The 17091-nt window shown below is 45.2% G+C and overlaps 1 pseudogene; it reads right to left on the bottom strand.

Annotated features, from left to right (window-relative positions):
• LOC111956125 (protein-methionine sulfoxide oxidase mical3b-like) overlaps positions 1-17091 on the bottom strand; it is a 29797-nt pseudogene that overhangs the window by 7826 nt on the left and 4880 nt on the right.

Here is a 17091-nt window from a genome sequence, read left to right as displayed (position 1 = left end):
ACAGCCACCAAAACCATTGGACAGTGGTGCAAGAATCACTTGTCTAAGTCCATGGGGTGCAATAGGTGGGGAAGTTACTGTAACTTCGGCCTACTAGTGTGTCATTATGCTCAAGGACACAACAAAACATGAAAAATGGTTAGTAACAAATCAATTACCATAATAAAAATGATAAACATGTTTTGTTAGCTTTCTCTCATGTGGCGGTGCCACCTGTCTCCTCCACCTCTTCTAGAGGAAGGAGCCACAGACCTGAGTGACGCTCCCTCTCCCACGGACAGTACTCCCCTTCTACCAGCAGGGGGAGACACACCAAATAGAGAGACAGGCAGGGAGGGAGGGCACGCACAGATAGAGAGAAAGAGGGTTGAGAGAACAGAACAGAGAGGAAAGGAGGGGAAAGGTGAGGAAAGGAAACTAGTCTAAAAACAAATCTTTCTAACTAACAACACTTAGAGACACACACAGGAAAACAGAGAAAAATGCCCAATTACCATCACTAGATAACTCCTCCTCCTCATCATCATCATCTTCATCAACCTCTCCTTCCTCCTCTCCTTCTTCTGTCTCTTCTTCGTCATCTCCTCTCTCTCCTCGGAGGCGTGCGTGTAGTTCCATGGCCTTCCTCCATGAGTCTCTAGCCAGGTCATTGGTTAGAGCCCGCTGCCTCTCCCCCTCCTCCTCCGTCTCTGATTCTGAACTATGAGGAGAGAGGAAGGCAATGACTGTGTGAGTGTGTGTGTGTGTGTGTTCGTGTGAGTACAAGAGAAAAGGGGGAGAGAGAAAGAGGGGAAGAGACAGAGGGAGAGGATATGGGAGATAGATAGCGAGAGAGAAAGAGGGGGAGAGAAAGAGAGGAAGAGACAGAGGGAGAGGATATGGGAGATAGATAGCGAGAGAGAAAAAGGGGGAGAGAAAGAGGGGAAGAGACAGAGGGAGAGGATAAGGGAGATAGATAGCGAGAGAGAAAAAGGGGGAGAGAAAGAGGACAGATAAATGTTTGTTTTTGTAATGCTGACCTGGAGCCCTCGTTGTCCCACAACGAGCTGCGCTTGTGATTGGCCTTCTTCTCCTCTGTCACCAACAGACTGAGGTTGTAATTGGCCAGCGTCTCCTCTGGCACCTCCTCCGGCTCATCTGTTAGCTGCTCAGTCTCCAGGCTCCCCAAGCTCCCACGGTAGTTCTCCAGCTCTATACGTTCTGGCGTGCCGCGCACGCGCTTAGCCAAGCCACACTCCCTCTCAATCAGAGATGCCACTGAGCACACACACGCACACATACACACACACACATACACATAGAAGCTTTACCAAGCCGGACCCACTCCCAATCAGAGACGCCACTGAGAAACACACACACACAGACATACACTTAGCCAAAGTTAATGTCACATTCTTTGCGCACTCAGGACATTCTTTACACACTCAGCGGCGTCACTAAGAAACACATTCTGTGCACAAACACACACACACACGTCACAAGCATTACGAGTGAAAACACACACACGACACAGATACATGAAGCGCTTGGCTTACCTGAGGACCTGCGATCTGCTGTCATCACAGTTACTGAGGAGCGAGGGTTAGTGGACAGAGCAGCTGGGGACTCCTGGAAGGAAAAAGCAAAGGAGGGGTCAAAGATTCCTTTTTATTTTACTCAAAAAACTCCAAGGATCAGTGTATTGATCTACAGAAAAGCTCATACATATTACGTATTCTCCTCAAAACAATATAATATACAGCGAGAGAGAGCTCGTCATCAAATGAAACCTTAATTGCTATGTCTATACAAATATCAGGAGTTAAAACCCCAGGTCAGCCAAGAGCTTCCATTTAGCCAGAGTACGAGGGGAAAGGCAGAAGTCCTTACCAGGAGGGTCCGCTGAGAGGGGGTCCGTTCGTAGGGGGCTGGGTGCTGGTCGGAGGTAGGAGGGGCTGGTCTCTTCCTCTGGACCGGCCCGACCAGACGGAGGTCATAGTGCGGCTTACAGTAGAACTTCCCTACACACAGAACCAATGTGTTAGAACACTATACATAGAACCGCCCTACACACAGCAGTTTGAGAACCTCACTACACTAAGAATTGCAGCTTGAGGACTGCACTACAGAGAGATCTGCAGCTCCCATGCATCTTACCGAAGAACTTTAAACAAAAACCTAAGTGTTATCTAACGACAGTAGAAGTACAGAGAAAACAGTGTTACATATCTTACAAGTCTCATCCTCAGCTAAATCTTTTTCAATTCCCACACAAAGAAAACAGTGTCCCTAGACCTTGAGGAGAAGTCTCTCAGCTTCCCGGAAAGGAATGGGGAGAATGAAATAGAGTTGTGTCTTACACTGTGACTCCTCCATAGAAAACAGTGCCGGTCTACAGAATTGACGGGAAGACACACTCGATCTGGTCCTTACACTGACAGACCACTTCATATATAGTCGACCCTACACACGCTCCTCTCCCGCCTCACCTCAAACGGTTATCATGTGACACCTCATCCCTGATTGGTTGAACGGTTTGAATTAAACGTAGAGATTAGCTCCTGACATGACAACACTGGCATCTTTTGTATCACATCTCTAAGAGGTACAATACACACACACAGTCACACACACGCAAGCAGGCATGCACACGCGCAACACCAGAGGCTTTTATGGGCCCTAAGTGAGATTTGGTTGGGGGGGGGGACACCTTGTGGGCAAAACATTTTGGATGGCCCTCCTATTCACGGCAGAGAGAAACGTCTTACGTTTAACATTTAATTTCCTGCAGTTATACACATTTCGCGATGGGGCAGAGAGAAAATGTTGCAATTTTACAGGAAATGTCTTGCAATTCTAACCATTTTGCCATGGGGTGGACAGAGATTTTTGCAGTTTTAAAGTTTATTTCCTGCAGTTCTACACATCTTGCCATGACTTTTGTCATGTTAATGATATCTGAGTGAGAGTGACTAACAAAATCAATGGGGGCCCCGTGGAGGTCAGAGCCCCTGTGAACGTGTCCAGCATGCACGGTCGGTATTCGGCCTTGATTACTACAAATTTAGATAGTTTAGCTAGCTAACTTACCAATCTAAAAATTGTTAGCTGACATGGCTAATTGAGTGACTGTCAGTGACTGACATAACAAGATAAAAACTGCTGATGCACAAACAAATGTAGAAATTGCACCTTGTGAATTCTACAGTAATTTGAGTCCCCGACTGAGGCCCCCCCACACACACACCCGATCAAAGATACACAACCACACAGTCAGTCCAGGGAGCCCCAGGCCCCAACTGTGCAGTAAGCAACACACTGAGTTTGTGTTCTTCATGCGTTAACTGAGTTGGTCTCTGGTCTGCTGATAACCTGGAAGCCTTACAAAGTGATCATGCAGTGTAACATCAACCCTGAGGGCAGATTGGCGCAAGTGTGATTGAGTGTCACTGACCCTCATAAACTGCAGGTCAGAGCTGCATTCAAGATAACACAACAAAGTGTGGTAGAGCATATAAAACAAGTTGAGGCAGTGTTACAGTACCAAGACCATGCTGGGCTGGTAGTGGTATTTTCAGTGAGTGTGTGTGTGGTAGGGCAGCCCATGTCATTCATCGGAGTTACCCACTTTTACCATTACTCTCTAACTCTATGGAGCTCAGTGACACCCTCTCCCTGCACTCACCCACTCACCCCTCCCAGGTCTCTCCCCTTTCTCCATCCTTAGACCTGGTCTCACTCTCCTCCCTCCCCAGGGGCTCACCGTTAGGCCGGTCGTAGGCGTAGGAGGCCAGGCGGATGGTGGAGCTGCAGTGGTCACACTGGAAGCAGCTCCGGTGGAAGAACAGTCCCTCAACACTGAGTCTCTCCATCACGTACACGCGCTTGCTGCAGAAGAAACATACGTCACTGGCCCCTCCCGGCCCTGCCAACACAGAGCGAACAGCAGCCTGAGAGAGAGAGAGAGCACGCGAGAGAGAGAGAGAGAGAGAGATGGGGGGGAGAATAAGCTGTAATAGATAAATCACCTCACTTCAGAGTTAGCTTACTACCAAAGAGGTTACGGAATTGCGCTGAGATTCAGATTTTTCCATTAAAATATATGCCAAACATTGATTTCAAAGTTGAACAAACCATACTATGCACAATGACTACTTTTAACAATTTACACTGATGTAACAAAAACACATTTTACTAGAAGAACTGTTGCAGATGCAAAGTTTGATAACAGAATTATGGTAAAATCTCCCCCCAAAATTTGCATCCACGTTTACCAAAAACGGTTCAATTTCTGATAAACTAAGAATCAACGATGTCTGCAGAAAGAATCAGGTGTCAATTATGACGTGACACATTGACTTTGAAAAAACGATATTTTGGTTATAGAACCACCGGTAACAGAATTGCGGAAACGGAATTTCATTATGGGTCCCTGATCTGTANGGAAGAGAGAATAAGCTGTGATACATGGATGACTTCAGAGTTAGCCAAACAAAAACACATTTACTAGAAGAACCGTGCAAATGCAAAGTTTGGTAACAGAATTATGGTAAAATAAAATATAAGTTTTTGTGTCCCCCTTTTTCCAAAAAAGATTCAATATCTGTTCAATTAAGATTCAACCATCAGGTGTCAGCTATGACATGACACATTGACCTAGATTTTATTTTTTGGCTATTGAAATTGATTTACACCCGGTAACAGAATTGCAGATTTCCGTTCTCTTCATGGTGATGTTTGCTAAATAGGTACACAAAATGTATAAACATGATGCAGATTACAGGGAGGGGGGGCTCAGCACCACCCTGAATAAGACATTAGCTCCCCTAAATGCAACAAAAGTCAAACTTTTTTTTTGGGGGGGGGGGGTCTCTAAGTAATAGTAATTTAACTATTTTCCTAATAGTTTAAAATGTAGTAGTAAATATGTTTTACAGTGGTAAATATGGAATTAAAAGCTTCCAATGACATACAAGTTTCTGTCATAGTTTAAACCATGTATTTCACTGTGGCTGCGCTGTCCACTCAGTAGGGCTGAATTTCACTCTCAGCTGAGCTCCTTTACGCATAGATTTTCCTTTGTAGTTCCTAATTTTCGCCATTTATTTGCCATGCGTCCTTTATAAAATAAAATAAAAGCCTTTATTCCAATGCATTAGAATTCTCCGTTGATTTATAATTGTTTGATTTTGTCGGTCAGCTAGTTAGAGCACTCATTGCTTTGATATTCAGGTGCGCGAGTCGTTCTACATGCCATCCGTGGCCAGAAGTAGTAGACCATTTATTTAATTAACTTTATTATTTTCTATCAATAATAATTTTCTTTCCTGTATCAGCTGATGATGGTCGACAATATCACTAGACAACTAGCCTACAGCTACATGATTTGTACAGGGTTGAAGTTCACTGTTCTAATTAACATTTTAAATGCTTAATAATGACAAATAACACTGTCGTTAATGTAAGGAAAGAAAGGTAGTGTTTTATGTCACACGATTTGTTTAGATTAGAAGCATTAACTCATGAATTATGATAACTCGTGAACTAGGGTGTAAAACATATTTTGATTCAACTCATGCATTATTTTGAAAGTATGCTACCTATTCTGCGTATGTTCGTGTGTTTAAAATTGCCTTGGCTGAGAGGGTAGGCCTAGTGGAGGGTAAACGCAAGTAAACGCCGTTGACCCACAATTTTCAGAAAAATGCTTTGAAAGTATAGGAACAGTTTTTTTCACCGCGACCGGCAATCAGACTTTACTCACTTTTTTTTTTTTACCACTACACACTTGCTACGGGTCGGCCTATCTGAAGTTCATGGTAAATACACCCTAGCGTTTTTCCCGGGACAGTTTCAGCCCCATTTCAGGTGTCCCGAGTTTTCAGGCTACAGAAAATGTCAATTTGTCAGCAAGATGCAACAATTAATGTAGGCCTAATCGATGACAATCTCTGAATATCATTAGGCAGACTTTTTGATGTTTCGTAACAGATGTCTATTTCCATTCATCAAATGGCGCGAGTAGGCCTAAACATGCATTTTGGATACTGGAATTATTTTGGAGTGTAGGAACATGCACAGGTAGCCTACTTTTTAAGTTATTTGTTTGACAATCAGATGAAAATACCATAACTGTTTGTGTTCATGTCACATTAAAATTAAATACATTTTTACTCTTTCAATTGTCTTTATTATTAGGCCCAATAAAAAACGTGGAACCGCGTGCACTCAAACAAGACCAAATTTGTTGGGTCTGGACCCGACCAAATCTGAACCAATCATATGTCTATGTTTCACAAGTTTGGATATCAAAGCACAGCACAGTAGAGCTCAATAGAGTTCAGTACAGTATAGTACATTATAGTAGAGTAGAGTACAATACATTATAGTGTACTCAACTCTAGTGTGCTCTTCGAGATGCGGAGGTCTATCCGTAATAAAGAGATGCCCTGCTTTTATGACACCGCACTCCACAAAGCAAGTATAGGCTATAGCTGTGTTTTATCTTGATTATTGTCCAGTTGTGCGGTCGAGTGCTGCAAGGAAAGACCTAATTAAGCTGCAGCTGGCCCAGAACAGAACGGCACGTCTTCATTGTAATCAGAGGGCTGATATAAATACTGTGCATGCCAGTCTCACTTGGATAAGAGTTGAGGAGAGACTGACTGCATCACTTCTTGTTATAAGAAACAATGTGTTGAAAATTCCAAATTGTTTGCATAGTCAACTTACACACAGCTCTGACACACACACTTACCCCACCAGACATGCCACCAGGGTCTTTTCACAGTCCCCAAATCCAGAACAAATTCAAGAAAGCGTACAGTATTATATAGAGCCATTATTTCATGGAACTCCCATCCATCTCATATTGCTCAAATGAACAGCAAACCTGGTTTCAAAAAACAATTAAAGCAACACCTCTCTCCTATTTGATCTAGATAGTTTGTGTGTATTTATTATGTAGGCTACGTGTGCCATTTTTGAATTGATGTAGTTCCGTCCTTGAGCTGTTCTTGTCTATTAATGTTTTTGCAACAGCTAATGGGGATCATAATAAAATACCAAATACCTAATGTGTACTGTACTGAACTCTACAGTACAGTACTGAACTCTACAGTACAGTACTGAACTATACACTACAGTACTGAACTATACACTACAGTACTGAACTATACACTACAGTACTGAACTATACACTACTTTTCTTTACTGTACTTAACTCTACTCTATTGTACAGTACTGAACTGTACTCTACTGTGCTGTATTGTACTTTACTGTGCGGTGCAAACTTGTGAGGCTGCAGGTAGCCTAGCAATTAAGGGAGCTGGGCTGAGCTGATTCCCGAGCCGACTAGGTGAAAATCCGTCGATATGCCCTTGAGCAAGGTACTTAACCCTAATTGCTCCTTTAAGTCGCTCTGGATAAATGACTCAAATGTAAATGTGAACCCAACTGTGGTTTGAGACTACTATGGTTTCCCATTGTAGCAAACTCAATTGCAGAAAATCCGTTACCGATAGATTTACTGATACCGAATTGATATCAGTAAAAACCAGTGGTGGAAAAAGTACCCAGTTGTCATACTTGAGTCAAAGTAAAGATACCTTAATAGAAAATGACTTAAGTAAAAGTGAAAGTCACCCAGTTAAATTCTACTTGAGTGAAAGTCTAAAAGTATTTGGTTTTAAATATACTTCAGTATCAAAAGTAAATGTAATTGCTAAAATACACTTAAATAAAAACATTTTTTATTCCTTATATTAACTTCAGATCACATCAGATCACACTATTTTCTTGTTTTTCTATTTACTGATAGCTAGGGGCACACTCCAACCCTCATCATTTACAAACAAAGCATTTGTGTTTAGTGAGTCCACCAGATCAGAGGCCGTAGGGTTGACAACAGATGTTTTCTTAAAAGTGTGCAAATTGGACCATTTTTCTATCCTGCTAAGCATTCAAAATGCAACGAGTACTTTTGGGTGTCAGGGAAAATGTATGGAGTAACAAGTACATAATTTTCTTTAGGAATGTAGTGAAGTAAAAGTAAAAGTTTTCAAATAATAAAGTAACGTACAGGTACCCCATAAAACTATTTAAGTAGTACTTTAAAGTATTTCTACTTAAGTATGTTACACCACTGGTAAAAACACTATTACTAATTGATTGGTATACCTTTACTTGTTACTTCTGTGAACTTTCATTGTACTCCCTCCTCATGAGGTAGAGAAATTCAAAGATATCTTAAAAGATATGTGGGTTTTTGGTGCAGAATTTCACAGTACAAGGCAATGTTTCTTAAACTTACAGACATTTCTCCAAAACTAAATATAAGTGTTGATATTAGTTGGCAGGGGTCTTTACTTCAACCTTATTGTGTTTTGATACATTTATAATACCTTTTAAGACTTTTCCTGGTAGATGTTTTCTAAGATCCCCTTTCTATCTGTTTGTCCAGAAATCAAAGCCTTTGTTTATTCCTCATTTTTGGGATGAAAATGGTTGAAAAATGTATATATGCCATAATAACAAAAATAAATAGACTCCTAGCTTTCATTTGACATCCAATTTGACATGCTCCTATAAACTTCACCTTGGTGCTCATGGATACTTTTACATGGAAATGGCCTACTTCAGAACCAGCCTAGATAGGGTATAATCCAATGCTGCCTATTGACAGTATTAGTGTGAGTGAGTCGATTCATTCAAATACATTCTTACTGATTCCTTCCTATCAGGAGTGTGCTGGGGTGATGGTGACTCCTGACTTTGAAGCTGAGAGGATATCTGTTCAGCCAATGAGCTCACTCCCCCTGTGTACATCTGAACGTATTTCTAAAAGACAACAGGAGAAAAGAGAGACAAGAGATGAGGACGAAGGACAGAACAAACAGTAAACACACACAGACACACTCACTAGGGATGACACAACCGGAGCCATAAACATGTTGCTGTGTCATAGATGTGGAAATGGAACACAAAGCTCGAAACATCCAACCCCTATTGGATTCTGTCATTATACTCATTTAACCCTCTTTCTGTTGCAGTGTAATTAATCATTGTCCAAAATAATAAATATAAATGTTATCACTAGGCCCTTATCTCACACCAATCAAACTTAATTTGTAGGCCAATCAGAGAGGAGTCTGAGGAAAGAAGGCTGTGCAAACATTAACAAACACCATTCACAGGCCTCTGATTTTTTAAATCTTAAAAGGGAAAATTTCAGTTGCAGCGTTGTCACATGCCACATGCCCTGCGGTAAGTTATACAAATATACTTTCTTGAAGACCAAACAAGATGTACTCTGAATCCAGTTCAGTCCAGTTTACTCCTCTTTCTCCAAAACAACAGTTGTTTATATGAATTACAGTATCATTTAGCACTCTGACACTGCCCTGAGGCCCATAGATTGAACTCAAGTTGTAGCCCACTCATGGTCCACACTAGCCCAATAATGGACTGATGGAGCCCAACGTTACTCCTTATAGTCCAAGGATCTTACATGTTCTGTTTAAAGGTGAATTGGCTCTGGAAGCCAAAACAGCCAAATACTCCCTCAAAAATCAATTCCCAATTGCGGTATAGTTCTAGAAACACAAATCCCTCTCACATCACATCAAAATCATTTCACAAATTGAAAATACGGTTGCAGCCGACTGCATTTTTCAGTGACAACACGTTTGTGGCGTCTGTCTGCAGTTTACACACAGGTGTTCAGAGACACAAATAGCTAATTAGCACAGGTAGTCCACTCTGTTTTCCACAAACAAAAGCTGCAACATGGAAATGGCTGTGTGAGAACACTAACCCTAAAAGGTGTCTAAGTAATTTAACATTGTGATTTTTTGAAAATGATTTATTGCTTACATGAAAGACGGGTTCCATAACCATACCGCAAGTGATGCGTGGTAATGTTTAGAGCACGCCTCGGGGCTATACTAATGTTTAGAGCATGCCTCGGGGCTATACTAATGTTTAGAGCATGCCTCGGGGCTATACTATTGCCAATTGATGCTAAAGGTAGTTATGAATTGTCTATGAATGGGGTAGGTTCACACTAGGGGTATGGTTAAAGCTTTGGCCGTGGGCAACTCTTACTGCCAACGTTCACCATGTATCTGTCATGATTCACTACACTGAGAGAACAATTCATTGCCACACGCCAGATGGCGCAACATTCGTCTGTTGGTTGACGGACTGCGAGTTGCGTAGGATTTGACGCCACCTTTTCGAACGACAATTCTGAACAGTTGGTCTTTTCTGTCCTGAATGTATATATCAGGGAACCACTGAGGTAGCCGAGAAGAGACCTCAAAAGTCATCACACCAGTGACACACATTAGTCTACAGATGGGTAATGGGAACTTGGGAAATCTATGAACAATTATGGGTGGCATGGGACATCATTATTAGTCTACGTGCCATCTAGTCTACACACAACTACATTACCCAGATTCCTCTGGGGGTGGCGTACCTGCTCCCCCCTGCTGGGCAGAGTGTGACATTTGACCTTTTCCTTGTACTTGAAACTCATCTGCTCCTGCTGCTGCGTGCGCTTCTTCTGGGGTTAGATGGGTTTAGACGGCATCATGTGAGTGGGTGGTTGACGTAGCGAAATAGCGAAATACTGTGATATCGATGGCAACTAAAGCTAAGAAAGAGCTATGGAAAAAATGCCACGCGACTGAACTACACAACACACAAGCATCCACCCCCATGTGGTGACAGAGAGATACAGCTGTATTAACTCTACAGTCCTCCAAGAACCACAGGTGGAGCAGGTGGGGGACTTATTATTTTGTACCTGTTTCCAGGTGGCAGCGGAGGCCACAAAGGTTGCGTCCTGGGGGTCAGGGGATGATGGAGGAGGTGGAAGCATGGGCATGGAGTCCCCCTGGTGGTCAGGTAGTAGAGGGAGTGAGGGCTGTGGAGCCGGGACGGCCATGGCTACCTTTATACCATACTACAGCCACAGCCTTAAGCCTCTCTAGGGCCTAGGCTAAGAGCTACCACGACTAACCCTAACTACCAGTTAATCTTAAGCCATATTGCTGCAACCACAGCTGTCCCCTTGAACCAAATGAACCCTTACTTACTGCTCCAAGGCTTAGTGAGTCCCATTGGCCCTGACCCAAAATACCCATCAGTGCAGCTAATCTGGCTTATCCTCTGAAACCGCAAGAGGAAGTCAGTCAGTCGGCTCACACCTGGAGGATCTAAACTAGCAACAGCTATGGATGACAGACCGTGCTGTAGAAGTTCCTTTAGTCTGATTGAAAGCACAGATTTTCAATTAGAATATTTTTGAAAACGTTGACGCTTTGAGCGAGGGGAAACTATCTATGTAACACCTGAAAACTCTTAGCAGCTAGGAGTTCCGAATTACATCCCCTCTCACCTGTCTGCGGAGAACTGCAGCTGGCGTGGAGGAGGGGCAAGGGGCATTCTCCTCAAACTTGGCCAGCAGCTGATTGGCCATCGAGCGCACTCTGCTCTGGCTTGCTCCACCCACAGAGCACAAGGCAGCCTCTTCCTGTGGAAGGCAGAATGGTGGAGAGTTTGACCCGTGTCACTTTAAGGCCAAAGGTTTTGTATAGCTGTTCTCACATTTAAAATACTTTACACTATTGCATGTCATCTCATTCATTTAGTCACAGAACTACCGGCAGTTACAATTTCTCTTACCTAAACCAGGGATACAGGTTACACCCCTCACCTCATAACTGTCCACTAATCTGAGATCTTGTCTCACATCCTCCAGACATGGCCGACTGGTCTTCCTCCTCTTCCCCACCGCATCCTTCTCCTTCTGCTCCTGATGAGAGGGACACAGACAAATATATGTAAACACACATGCACCGATACACCTACACACAGACAAACAGAGTCCCTGCATAAGCAAATAGGGGTGTGTACCTTGGGGTTGCGCTTGCGGGATGGGCTGTGGCCCAGGCGGCTGAGGAGAGAGGCAGGACCAATCACAGCAGCCCTCCCATCTGGGCTCTCAGTCTGGGATTCTACAGAAAAGGAAAGAGGAGAAGAACAGCCATTCCTCATCTCCTTTCCTTCACAACCACTGACAGGCAATAGGAATAGAAACAGTTTCACCACTTTGCTTTTGCTTAAGTAAGGCATTGTAGGTAAGTGGTTATGAGAGGGCCGGAGACGAGGAAGACTATTCAGCATTCTGGAAAGAGAGGGTAGGATAAGAATAGAGGGTGATGAGGAGAACTGAGCATTAACAGTTCTTACCACTGACTACTGTGGTTGAGAAACTCACCGCTTGGGGGCAGTGCGTCCTTGAAGAGCTGGTGAAACTGGCTGAGGTACATGACCATACAGAGAGTGTCCGTTTCACTGACAGACGACATCTCCTCGACAGTCATCACAGGAGAGATGCCAAACTCCTTCTCTGCCACCTCCAACCCCAACCTCATCATTCCTCCTCCCCTATCCTCCTTTAAGAGGAGTCAACGTCACTGCAGAAAGAGACGAGAGACTCCAAAGTAAAGAGAGTCACACACACACACACGTGCAAATAGACACAACTTTAACACACTTACACACTTACACACACACACACACACACTTACACACACACACACACACACTTACACACACACACACGACACAACACACCACACACCCACACACACACACACCACACACACACCACACACACACACACACCACACACACACACACACAGACAGCGCACAGTGGACAAAGAGATGGCCACTGATCCCATCAGGCAATTATGAAAGGGCACTCATCAGGACCATGTTCTTCTGACTCATCAGCCTCACCACTCTCACACAAAACACACATGCACCCTGAGCTTGCGTGAAAAGGAAGTGAGACAACTACATTTGCGCCTGAATGCTACCTTTGGATGAACTGTATGAGGTGTATGAGGTAAGGTGATTTGTGAGGAGCGTGAGGCTAGAGGTCAGAGGTGACTCACATGAGGTCAGGTCGATAGTGGTGGATGAGGGCACACACAAAGCTAGGCCACTCTTCCAGGAAGTAGTGAGGTCGTTAACCGCAAACGCACGTAACCCTGCGTCTGCTGCTGGCACCATGAACAAAGCTTACCTGGAGCGAGAGAAAGGACCCTGGGGAATCAGAGAGGAAGAACAAATATGAGTGAAGATTGACGAATTGGTTAGAGTTATGTTAGTGTAGCCATTCAGTACTCAGAGGGTCAGACTCACCCTGTCGTAGTAGCTTCGGCAAGGGGGATCGGGGTCGTGGTTCCTGGTCCGCACCCGAACCTCCACTCTCTTCTGTGTATATTAGATGCCCCACCTACAGAGATTGTCATCCTCATCCTCATCATCCACAATCATCATCAGACCTCTGTGCGTGTGTATGTGTGCGTGTGTCTGCCTGTGCATACCTGTGCGGGTGTGATGAGTTGGGGGTTGATGTTTGGGTAGCGGGTAGCTGGGTCGACGGTGTATTGACCAAAGTTCTTGTTGACGTTTTCTGGAGAGGCCTGAGGAAGGAGGCGATACAGACTCTCTCTGAAAAAAAGAAAGAGAGTAGAGAGAGAGAGAGAGAATGAGAGGAGAGACAGAGAGGATTATTTAGTGAGGGAATCAGGTGAATGATCATTTTGTTTCCTAGCCTAGGTGCCTGTTGATCGATGATTTTGGCACGTCGTGTATATTTGTGTGGCTTTGGCAGTGTGTTTTGTCTATAGGTTTCACAATGTGTAACTTGACAGTGTGCCCATTCCCTGATTGCTGGTGTGTGTGTTCTCCTAACCGCAGACCTGCCCTCTCACCTTTCAGCAAGTATGTCCAGGGGGGCGAGGCCTTGAGCCCAGCTCCGTACCATCCAGGCAGAATCCAATGCTGCCAGGAACCCCCGTGCTATACCTGTCCCCATGGGCCAGAACGGCTAACACACACATAAGCAGACACACAGACACACGCACATCACACGCACATTACAACCATACACTACTTACAACAGAATCACTTTCAGAGTATTGCTGACATTAACACTCTTCTACTCTCCCTCAACTCTGCTCCTCTCTTCCTCTCCCTAACTCCTCACCTCCAGAAGGCTGTCTCCCACCAGTGTGACCAGCAGATGGTGTCCATGTCTCTGTCTGACCAGTGCAGCGTTCTCTGACGCGTACATACAGGTGAAGTCAAACAAGGCAACATCAGGCTGCCCGTAGTGGTTCATGGCAAAGTCCAGGGACGGCAGCTGGTGATTGGTGGAGAAGTCCGCCGCCTCGCGGGCGTAGGCCAGCAGCGCATTCTGGTCCACGTTTCCCCGTGAGAGAAGTGTTTCTGTGTCTGCAGAGTCCTGATGGGTATGACACAGTAAACATCAGTACAATAGAATACAATCAATGTTTGAACAATAACACAGTTATACAGTCAATATCAGGGCAGTAGAGAGCAGTGAGATCAACATGAGTAAAATAACAATACAGTCAATGCAGCTGTATCAGTGTGTCATAAAGTACTGTATATATATGTGTGTATGCATTGTTTCATGTTTAACATAATTTTTTTTTTTAAATGCCCCTTTTTCTCCCCAATTTCATGATGTCCAATTGGTAGTTACAGTCTTGTCCCATCGCTGCAACTCTCGTATGGACTCGGGAGAGGCGAAGGTCGAGAGCCAATGCGTCCTCCGAAACACGACCCTACCAAGCCGCACTGCTTCTTGACACACTGCTCGCTTAACTCGGAAGCCAGCCGCACCAATGTGTTGGAGGAAACACCGTACAACTGGCGACTGAAGTCAGCGTGCATGCGCCCGGCCCGCCTTAAGGAGTCGCTAGAGCGCGACGGGACAAGGACAACGCAGCCGGTCAAACCCTCCCCTAACCCGGACGACGCTGGGCCAATTGTGCGTCGCCTCATGGGTCTCCCGGTCGCGGCTGGCTGCAACACAGCCTGGGATCGAACCCGGGTCTGTAATGACGCCTCAAGCACTGTGATGAAGTGCCATAGATTGTTGCGCCACTCGGGAGGCCCGTCTGTGTGCGTTGTTACCCGCAGAATGACTCCTTTCTCCAGCAGACTCTGCTTCTTAGCCGTCATCACAAAGTAGTGCGTGTCGTCCTTGTAGTACACTATATTCTCCAGGTCCACTCCCGTGGCGTCCCGTAGCTCCTGAAAGAACCTCTGGTTAAAGATGAAGGCCACTCCGCTGATCTCCTCCACCTTGGCCTCAGCCGTGGTGTTACGGTTCATGAAGTTAGCTGTGATGGCAATGGCCAGCTTGCCACGGAACTCCTTACGCCTGAACCCTGATTGAACATATGGGAGACAGGATGTGATTGCAAACAGGAATTCTGGGATCAGAGGGCAAGAAAAATTCCCTTCCCATAAACGCATTTACTAAGAAATGTGTTCTTTCAGTGATGGGAGGTCTGACTGATGCTGCTTGAGATCTGTTGCTGTTTCAGTGTTTCGGTAGGTGCTATTAGATGATTTACCTGGCAGTGTGTTCCGTCGTCCATCAGCTCCGATCACCACATCACACTGCAGTTGGTTAATAGGGTGAGACTTGGGTTTCACCTCCACCCTCCAGCCTACCTCTGAGGCACACACACACATAAAGGCATTACACACATTACACACACATTACACCACACACACACACACACAAAGGCATTACACACACACACACGCATAAAGGCATTACACACACACACACACATAAAGGCATTACACAACACACACACACACACACACACACACACACACACACACACACACACACCACACACACACACACACACACACACACACACACACACACACACAACACACCACACACACACACACACACACACACACACACACACAAACAAGGGTCTTACTCTGTTGCTCCTGGTCCGCAGGTGGCTCCACCAGTCCCTTGAACTCTACGTTGACATGGACTTCCACCCCCAGCAACAGAGCCACCTTTAATAACACCAACTGTAACTGCCGTATACCTACAGAGGGCAGGGGGGCGAGAGAGAGAGGGGGAGAGAGAGAGGGGGAGAGAAATAGGGTATAATGAGAGAGAGGATTCTCTAATGAACATTGAAGCCCCATAGCTGTAACCATGGAGACTCAGGGGTCAAGTGTCAGGGATCATTCCATACTCACTGATGTGGTCAATGGCTCCAGCACAGAACTTGCCGTAGAACTTTTTGGCCCCGAGGCCCCTGAGGTCGTGGATGGTGAAAGGCCAGAGGTGAAGGACGTTGTTCCTGGAGAAGGCATCTCTCTTCTCCAGCAGCACCACTCTGGCCCCCAGGAACCCCAGCTCTACTGCTGTACGCAGACCACATGGCCCCGCCCCGATGATCACACACTGGGAGAGGGGACAGCTGGGATGAGAAGCTAGAAACGTACACACGCTGTGCAGCCTGTGCATTTGAAAATGTTAAATACCAGATTCTAAATTACTAATAAGTACCGTGGTGTTGGCACAGACACGGCCCTTCCCGTATTCGTGGTGGGCCGCCCGTTTGTCCAGTTTGGCCCACAGTGCGTTTGCCTTCCAGTAGCTGAGGCGTTCTTTGAGGGTGTGGTAGAAAGGCCTCTGCGGCTGCGTTGCGGAGTATGTCTGTGGCTGAGTATGTGTGTGTGTGAGCTGAAGGTGCTCACACAGCAGGTTGAAGGCACGGAGTGTCGTTCTGCAGGTAGACGCCTGGACAAACTCATCAAATAGAACCTGGGCGTGGCCCTCCTTCTCCGCCTGCTCCGCCTCGTCGCCCACGGCAACGCCGGCAGCAGCTGGGCACCCTGGGAACTCCATCTCAGCTTCCTGTTCCGGGCTCTTTCATTGGCTGCCTGGAAAGAGAGAAAAGATAAGAGAATATTCCATACTGACGTCCCATGTAGAATCCATGGGAACTGTGTTGAGTTATCATTCCAATTCCTTGTCGCACCAATGACAGCAATGGAGTTGGCATTTGCAAAAGCACAAGTCGCTCTGGATAAGAGCGTCTGCTAAATGACTTAAATGTAAATGTAAATGTAAATATGGGACCAGGCTACATGTGTAATAAATTGCTTATAAAACATTTCTAAATTTGCAAGTAGCCTACTGTGTGAGAGTGAGAGTGAGAGAGTGAGAGAG

The sequence above is a fragment of the Salvelinus sp. IW2-2015 genome, linkage group LG3, assembly GCF_002910315.2.
Source record: "Salvelinus sp. IW2-2015 linkage group LG3, ASM291031v2, whole genome shotgun sequence".
In the NCBI taxonomy this organism is placed as follows: domain Eukaryota; kingdom Metazoa; phylum Chordata; class Actinopteri; order Salmoniformes; family Salmonidae; genus Salvelinus; species Salvelinus sp. IW2-2015.
The sequence above is the reverse complement of the archived record's forward strand: the minus strand, read 5'-3'. Positions and strand labels throughout refer to the sequence as shown.